The 7,054-nt window shown below is 36.9% G+C and overlaps 1 long non-coding RNA gene across 2 annotated transcripts; it reads left to right on the top strand.

Moving 5' to 3' along the window:
• Positions 1-1,622: 1,622 nt before the first annotated feature.
• LOC107765105 (uncharacterized) lies at positions 1,623-5,978 on the top strand. Of its 2 annotated transcripts, XR_001643366.2 has the most exons (5): positions 1,623-1,754; positions 3,390-4,129; positions 4,829-5,055; positions 5,151-5,204; positions 5,520-5,978. It is a non-coding gene; the product is annotated as an uncharacterized LOC107765105 (long non-coding RNA). The 2 variants fall into 2 exon arrangements; XR_001643365.2 differs by having other exon boundaries at positions 1,623-4,129.
• The last annotated feature ends 1,076 nt before the right edge of the window (positions 5,979-7,054 follow it).

Genomic DNA, 7,054 nt, shown 5'->3' with positions numbered 1-7,054 from the left:
CTCCTCAGAGTTGGATTACCCTTGTTTCCTCGGTACTAGATGACTTGCAGTCAGCATTGTATATGTTCTAGGATGGATTTTTCTGGGTCGGATGGCTATATGCAGTACCGAGTGGTTGAGTACTTGAGAGTGGGAGCACATGGTGCATTTCACACATTCTATGCATCGGCATGTAGAGTTAGCCGAGCTTTATATTTTACATCGTTCACATTTGTAGTTATTTCACTGTTGAGCTGTATTCCTGAAAGATTAGCATGCCTACTTTACTGCACACTTATTTCTATTTTCTGTTGAGGCTACGTTCGTCACTACCTATCAGTCCAAAGGTTGGACTTGTTACTTACTGAGTTGGTGTACTCACGTTACCCCCTGCACCTTGTGTGCAAATCCACGTTACCACTGATCGAGGTTGCAGGCTTGGGAGGTTGTCGAGGTATCTACATGGTGTTTGCAGATCTTGATCCTCCTTCTCTATTCTAGTTGTGTTTCAGTTGTATTCAGTAAACATTATAGTAGACTATGTTATTTCTCTAGACGCTCACGTACTCCGTGACACCCTAGTTTTGGGCTGGTTGTTTTGTATTAGAAATAATGCCTTATGTTTTTTTTTAATAGTTTACTCAAATGATAAGTGCGTTTTTTCGCAAATGTTCTAAGTTCTAGTATTGTGGTTTGGATTACGTTGAGTTAAGATTGGCCTAGTTCCATGATAGGCGCCACTACGATGGGATGAGTTTGGGTCGTGACAGTATGACTCTGATGTATTCTTTTTATAGTACCGGTGGATCAAATGAAGAGTATCAGGTGTGTCGATGGAGGAGATGTGCAGGTGACGGAGAAACAAAAAAAAAGAAGGAAAGAAAATTAAAAGGAAGTGGGACCCACAAATAAAAATTATCTCTAAATTAAGAATATTTAGTACTCCGTTTCAGTTTACGTGAATCTATTTTCTTTTGGTCCGTTCCAAAAAGAATGACCCCTTTCTAAATTTGAAAATAATTTAGCTTAAACTTCTAATTCTACCTTTAATGAGAAGTTTTTATAACCACACAAATACTCTAGACCCCTTTTTGACTTGTTTTGGACCATATATTTCAAAAGTATTTATTTTTTTAAACTGTGTGCCTAGTTAAATAGGTTCACATAAATTGGAATGAAAAAAGTAATATAATGTTCAATAAGGAATGACACGTGTATAATTTTGAGGGTGTGGAATGCCTAAGTGAACGACCACTCAAAGCATTTTTGCTCATTTTGTTAACGGCATTTCATTTAAACAAAAACTATAACAAAGGATAAATGTAGACTATTTAATAAAGTACACGGATAAATCCAACATTTTTCTCCATTAATAACTGTGGAATAGTTTAAGAAATACTCTTTTCGTTTCAATTTATGTGAACTTATTTAATTGTGTATGAAATTTAAAAAACAAAGAAGATTTTTAAATTTGTAATGTAAAATAAGCTACATATATTTTATGTAATTATAAATTATTACATAAAAATAAATTATTTTTAAATAAAGAAAGTGATCATTCTTTTATTGCTCGGACAAAACAAATAGGTTAGGATCTTAAAAGTTTATGATTCACCCTTATTTATATGTTGCTTGGGCTAGGTCAGCCGTCAGCTCTGAAGCTCAGTTCCCTTCTTTCCCTATTCCTATCATGTGTGGTACTCCATTTTATATGCGGATGTTTCAGCATTCTTTGATAAGGGATCCGAGAGACCCAGTATACAAGAGCGTTATCGGTAAGATTGACCAAAATTCCTCTTTCCTTGTCCAGCCATTCCAACAGTTGATAACATTTAAGATTTGCGAATCTTTGTTTCTTTGTCCTCCTATCTCAAACCCACTATTTTCTCATACATCATCACTATGAACTAAGATTTTGTATGTATTGAGAAATGGTGTTTTTGATGAAGTGATGGTAAGATAGGAAGATGAGTAATCAAAGTATGGTCAAATCTTGATGTTAAATTAAACTGGTGGGATGCTTGGGCCAGGAAAGACGACTTAGGTCAAAAAAAGAATATGATAAATATGCTCGCAATTCCAATCTACTCGGTTTGTTTAATGATGATGAATGTTGTATGCTATTTATTAAAGAAGATGCTCTTCAATGAAGAAATTGTTCCACTTGGCTTAAAAAATCTGTCTCTAAATTAACAAAAAGTTAGTTTTGCTTGTAGCAGGTGTTAACAATTGCTGAGGATAAGTGGTAAAAAATTTAGAGTAACGGATTTATAGGTCCTCCAAGGATGTAATGCTCTTAAAGGGCACCCAGTGCACAAAGTATCTTGCATTCACGTAAGGTCTGGGAAGGATCGCACCTCAAGGGGTGTAATATAGACAACCTACCATAATGCATGCGTTAGTGGTTGCTTCTACGGCTCGAACTAGTGACCTACAGTCATATAGAAGCAACTTTACCGTTGTTCGAAGGCTACTCTAACGCATGCATTTTAGTTGAGAATTTACCATGCCATTCTGTATTTGGAGGATGTTTACTAAACAAAGAGAGTTTCAAAGTTTACAGAAGGATTTTAAATAATCACTTGGAGAAGGGCTAGGAGGACATAGCAGAACATTAGTTAGAGATGATGTTTTTGGATTTTAGTTCAGTTGACGTTTGAGAATTAGTTTGGTAGTATTTTGCTGCAACAGAAGCATTTTATGGCTTTCTCTTTCATGAATAATTAATGGGTGATTGTCCATCTGCCGGTGCTTTTGTCTTTGTGTATGGTTCGAGAGTGGGAGACTTATGTCTTAATTTGCCATAAAAGACGAATTCTTTAGCACTAGAATATTGAAAATATGAAATGTGCCAGAAAATAGTAGAATAGATACTGAGCATTCATATATTTGATTCAAGTTTGGGATTAAGGCAAAGTTGATTGAATGCACTGGTTTCACTTAATTGAAGCCAACTAATATTATTTGAACGTTTGTTAATGGATTGTAACAGTAGTGTTATGTAGAGAACAGAATAATCAGAGCAGTAAAAGATATGACTTTGTTTGAAGTACGGTGCTGAGTTTTTAAAATCTACGTCGGTTACTTACTACTACTGTGACCTGCATTTGTCGGAATGTCCATCTTCTCCCTCTTTGTGGAGAAATGGAGTTTTATCCGATCTCACCCTGTAGGTGGTTAATCATAGGCAGTATTTGGTATGGATGGATATTTCATATGCTCCTTCTGTGGATTTTTGAGAATGGAGTCTTACAATTCTGAGAGAACTTTAAGCTGGAACTGTTGTATTGAAGAAGTCTTGTTTGGATAACCACATCTATCAAAAGATCCTCAAGAAGCACTTTATCATATTACTCTGATCGAGCTGCAAGCTTTTTCATGTTCATAATCAAGGTCAATTTTTGGTGCAGTTTGTGATGTTTGGATATCTGTAGTTTCAACACACTTGCAGAGATATGTGCATCTGCATTTGATTTTATCTTCACTGCTAACTTAGCATTAAGATAAATTCCAGGGCTGCAATGGCGAGAAATGCTCGGGGTACAAAAGGACTAGGACTTCTATATCCATTTTTATTGTAGCTGGTCTATGCTGTTTCTTCTATTTGCTTGGGAGTATGGAAAAGAAGTGGCTTTGGGTAAGGAGATAGTGTAGCTCTATCTGTCACCAAGATTACTGAGAGCTGCAATATCCTACCAAATCTCAATTTGAGACTGGTCATGGTAGCCAAACTTCTAATATTGATGAGTCAGCAACGGAATTCAAAGAATTTAAGCCAAGTGATCCTAAATACACCGATTATACACCCTGTCAAGAACAAAGGCGTTCTATGACCTTACCTGGGTATGATCTACCATGAAAGGCATTATCCAACTCATGCAAGGAAGTTACAGTGCCTTATTCCAACGCCTATGGGAATGTTACCCCATTTCCATGGCAAAAAGCCGCGATTATGTTCCCTATGCCAATTCTCCTATGACAGTTAAGAATGCAATCAGAATTGGATTCAGTATGAAGGTGTTTTATTTTGGTTCCCTGAAGGAGGATCACAGTTTCTACAAGGGACAGATGAATATATATATCAGTTTGCTTTAGTAATCCCAACTCGAGTTGCGAGTGTATGTACTGCTTTGGATGCTGATTTTTTGGGGTATGTTCTTTTTACTGAGTAAACCTTTCTTATTGTAAAAGAGATCCCTCTTCTTTTCTTCCTATACATGAAAAGTTTCCCCTGTTATTCTTCTGGCTGTTCTGGCTAACAATGGGGTTTATTTATTTATTTATTTATTTTGGTGGGTGGGGGGTGGGGTGGGGAGATTATAGGTGTTCCTGCTGTTATTGGTGTCCTAGGAACAATCAAAATGTCATATCCATGTAAGGCCTTTCATTGTTCTCATTGTCTAATCACATGGGATGGAAACTGCTGTATGAATATTTGTGTTATTATTGAGAAAGCATAGTTGATAACAAATTAGATTTGGAAAGAGTTTCTTGGTTAAAATTCCAGAAGAGATTGTGACTCGCCTCCTTTTTTACATGTTTCCCTTATGTTTTGTAGAATCATTTACTTGTCTGGTAGCATCTCTTTGACTGTATATTTTATTCTTTCTTCATGCATATGGAATCTTCGATATATGGTGATATTATTAGAGCGCACACTACAATTATTCTGAACTCTAGTAAGCCTCCCCTTTCTGCAGAAGCTATAATAAAGGATTGACTGGAGTTCTTTTGTTGCACTTGGCATGTTATTATAAGTTATATTCAATGATGTATGCATTATGGTTGAAATGGATTTCTTTGCATATTTGATGTCACTTCTTGCTGACTTAGTTACCTTTACTATCAGTATGCCTAGTTCCAAACACCTTCAATATCATTGGCTTGTTGCATTCAAGGGTGTGACATAGTGGTTAATGAAGCAGACCGAGAATCACGATGTCTCACATTTAAATCTCAATGGAAGCACAAAATACTAGGTAATTTCTTCCTATCTACTTAAGCCTTGGTGCATGGTCAGAGTTACTTGGTATCTATGCTGGTGGAAGGTAGCAGGTACTCGGAGAAATAATTGCGGTGAGTACAAGCTGATCTGCCTGATCACCACCTCATCAAAAAAAAAAACAAAAAAAAAATTCATTAACTTCTTGTCATTTGTCTCTGTTTGACAGTTATGGCAGCCTAAATCCTAAATACTCTCGTTTATTAACAGATGGGCAATCTAGGTCAGTACTAAACTCTGTTCAAATGGTGCTCAATGGTTGTGGAACATATAATCATATGACAGCATGAATACCCCAGTCTGAAGCTAATTGCATAATGAGAACCTATGACAACCAGATGCAATATGAAGTTGCTTCTTGTCCAAAATTGAGTTCTTAATAAAATGTGGTGCAATGATTTGTAGCTGCTCACTGCTCAGCATACTTTCTCAAAATAAAATAAAATTATGTAGCTACTCAGTGCTGGGATTTCCAGAGAACTTAAAATCTTATGTCGTTTATTTAGTGCATTCCCTTACGACTATGATGTTTCCTCAGGAATTGCTAAATGGACTATTTTCTGGAGTTTCTGCTGAGGCATTTCTGGAAGACAGCAAGAAATGGAAGAAACATGCAAGTGCTTATAAAAATATCAACAAACTCATTGACACCACAGTGTTATGGACATGAACGCACGACTTAGGAGGTTTTGTTGTTGCACCACTGTCTCCAAAGTTGTGTAAAGTTATGTCAACAATAGCCAAGAAAAAATTGGGAGTTATCTGTGAATGAGGGACTGATCAGTATCTATCATGACTGATATGGTCTTCTTTCATATGTTCTATCATAGTGTTATCTAGGATGCTTGTGGTGTTAATTTCTTTCCGATGCTTCTAGATTGTTTTTTATGAATACTAGTTGTATCTTGCTTTCCTTGAGTCGGGATTTATTGGAAACAACCTCTCTACCCCCACAAGGATAGGGACAAGCAGACTAATTTATACTCAAAGTTATCAATGACTGGTAGGACTTTTAAGAATTGATTCCGGATGTTGGATTTGGGAATTAGAAGGCAGTTTGGTCCCTTTTACTTTCAGCAATTGGGATATTCCCAATGTTATGTGTTGTCTCACGAAATAAGAACTTACTCGCAGGTTGAGCTGAATTTGAGCTGGTTAAGATGGGCTGAATCATTAAGTAGGTCATTGTCCAATCATGTTCAAAGTCCACTTGGGCTAAATGGATTGGGTCAAGATGGGCTAAACAATGGTTCATAGCGCAACTCGCCCAATTTGACCCATCTTTTATACATTTTGGGAATCTAAATATATCAATATACGCTTGTGTGACTGCAAACACTCTCGCATATGTTTTGAAAATCAAATCTAAATACTTTTTGGATATAAAAGAAAAACTCAATTGCAGATTGTTTGACTCAAAAGATATTGAAACCTTTTTTATTAAATCAATTAAAGAAGATGAACATGTAAATCTTAGTCAAACATAATAAATTCCAGATCTATAAGCTAATCAGAAAATAATGCATAAGACGAAACAGTGAAGATCAATCTTATTGATGTTTTTTATTTCTCGTCCCATTAATCGGTGGAGATAACTATTTTACATCTTTCATGGAAGACTTCCTAGTTCTCTGTTTGCTTAGAAGATTACGGTGGAGAGAGAAGAGAAAGAGATCCAGCCCCCCTTCTAAGAAGGTTTCCCCCCTTTTATATAGTTATGGAATCTTTGATATGTGCTTGGTTCGATACACTTTCATACTACGTCCGCTTTCGTCGTCCCCTGAACCTTGCTTTTTGACTAGGTGGGTATTGTACGGGATTTGGAGTAAACCATGTCATCTTCCACTGTCTCGCCGCTTGGACGGGGTTTCGGTTGGATCGACAGTAGCGGTCAGATTTTGATCAATACAGTTAGTCCCTCCGTCTGCTGGGGTCGTCCCTTGTCGGGCCTGGCAGATGGACTATGATTGTTGCATATATGAGAAAAATCTGACTACCTACCCCTTGGGTATGATCCTTAGGCTCAAGTAAGGTAACGACGCCCTTTCGATATCGTTGGACCGTTGCGGCTGT

Source organism: Nicotiana tabacum, chromosome 16 (genome assembly GCF_000715075.1).
Source record: "Nicotiana tabacum cultivar K326 chromosome 16, ASM71507v2, whole genome shotgun sequence".
Lineage (NCBI taxonomy): Eukaryota > Viridiplantae > Streptophyta > Magnoliopsida > Solanales > Solanaceae > Nicotiana > Nicotiana tabacum.
The sequence above is the reverse complement of the archived record's forward strand: the minus strand, read 5'-3'. Positions and strand labels throughout refer to the sequence as shown.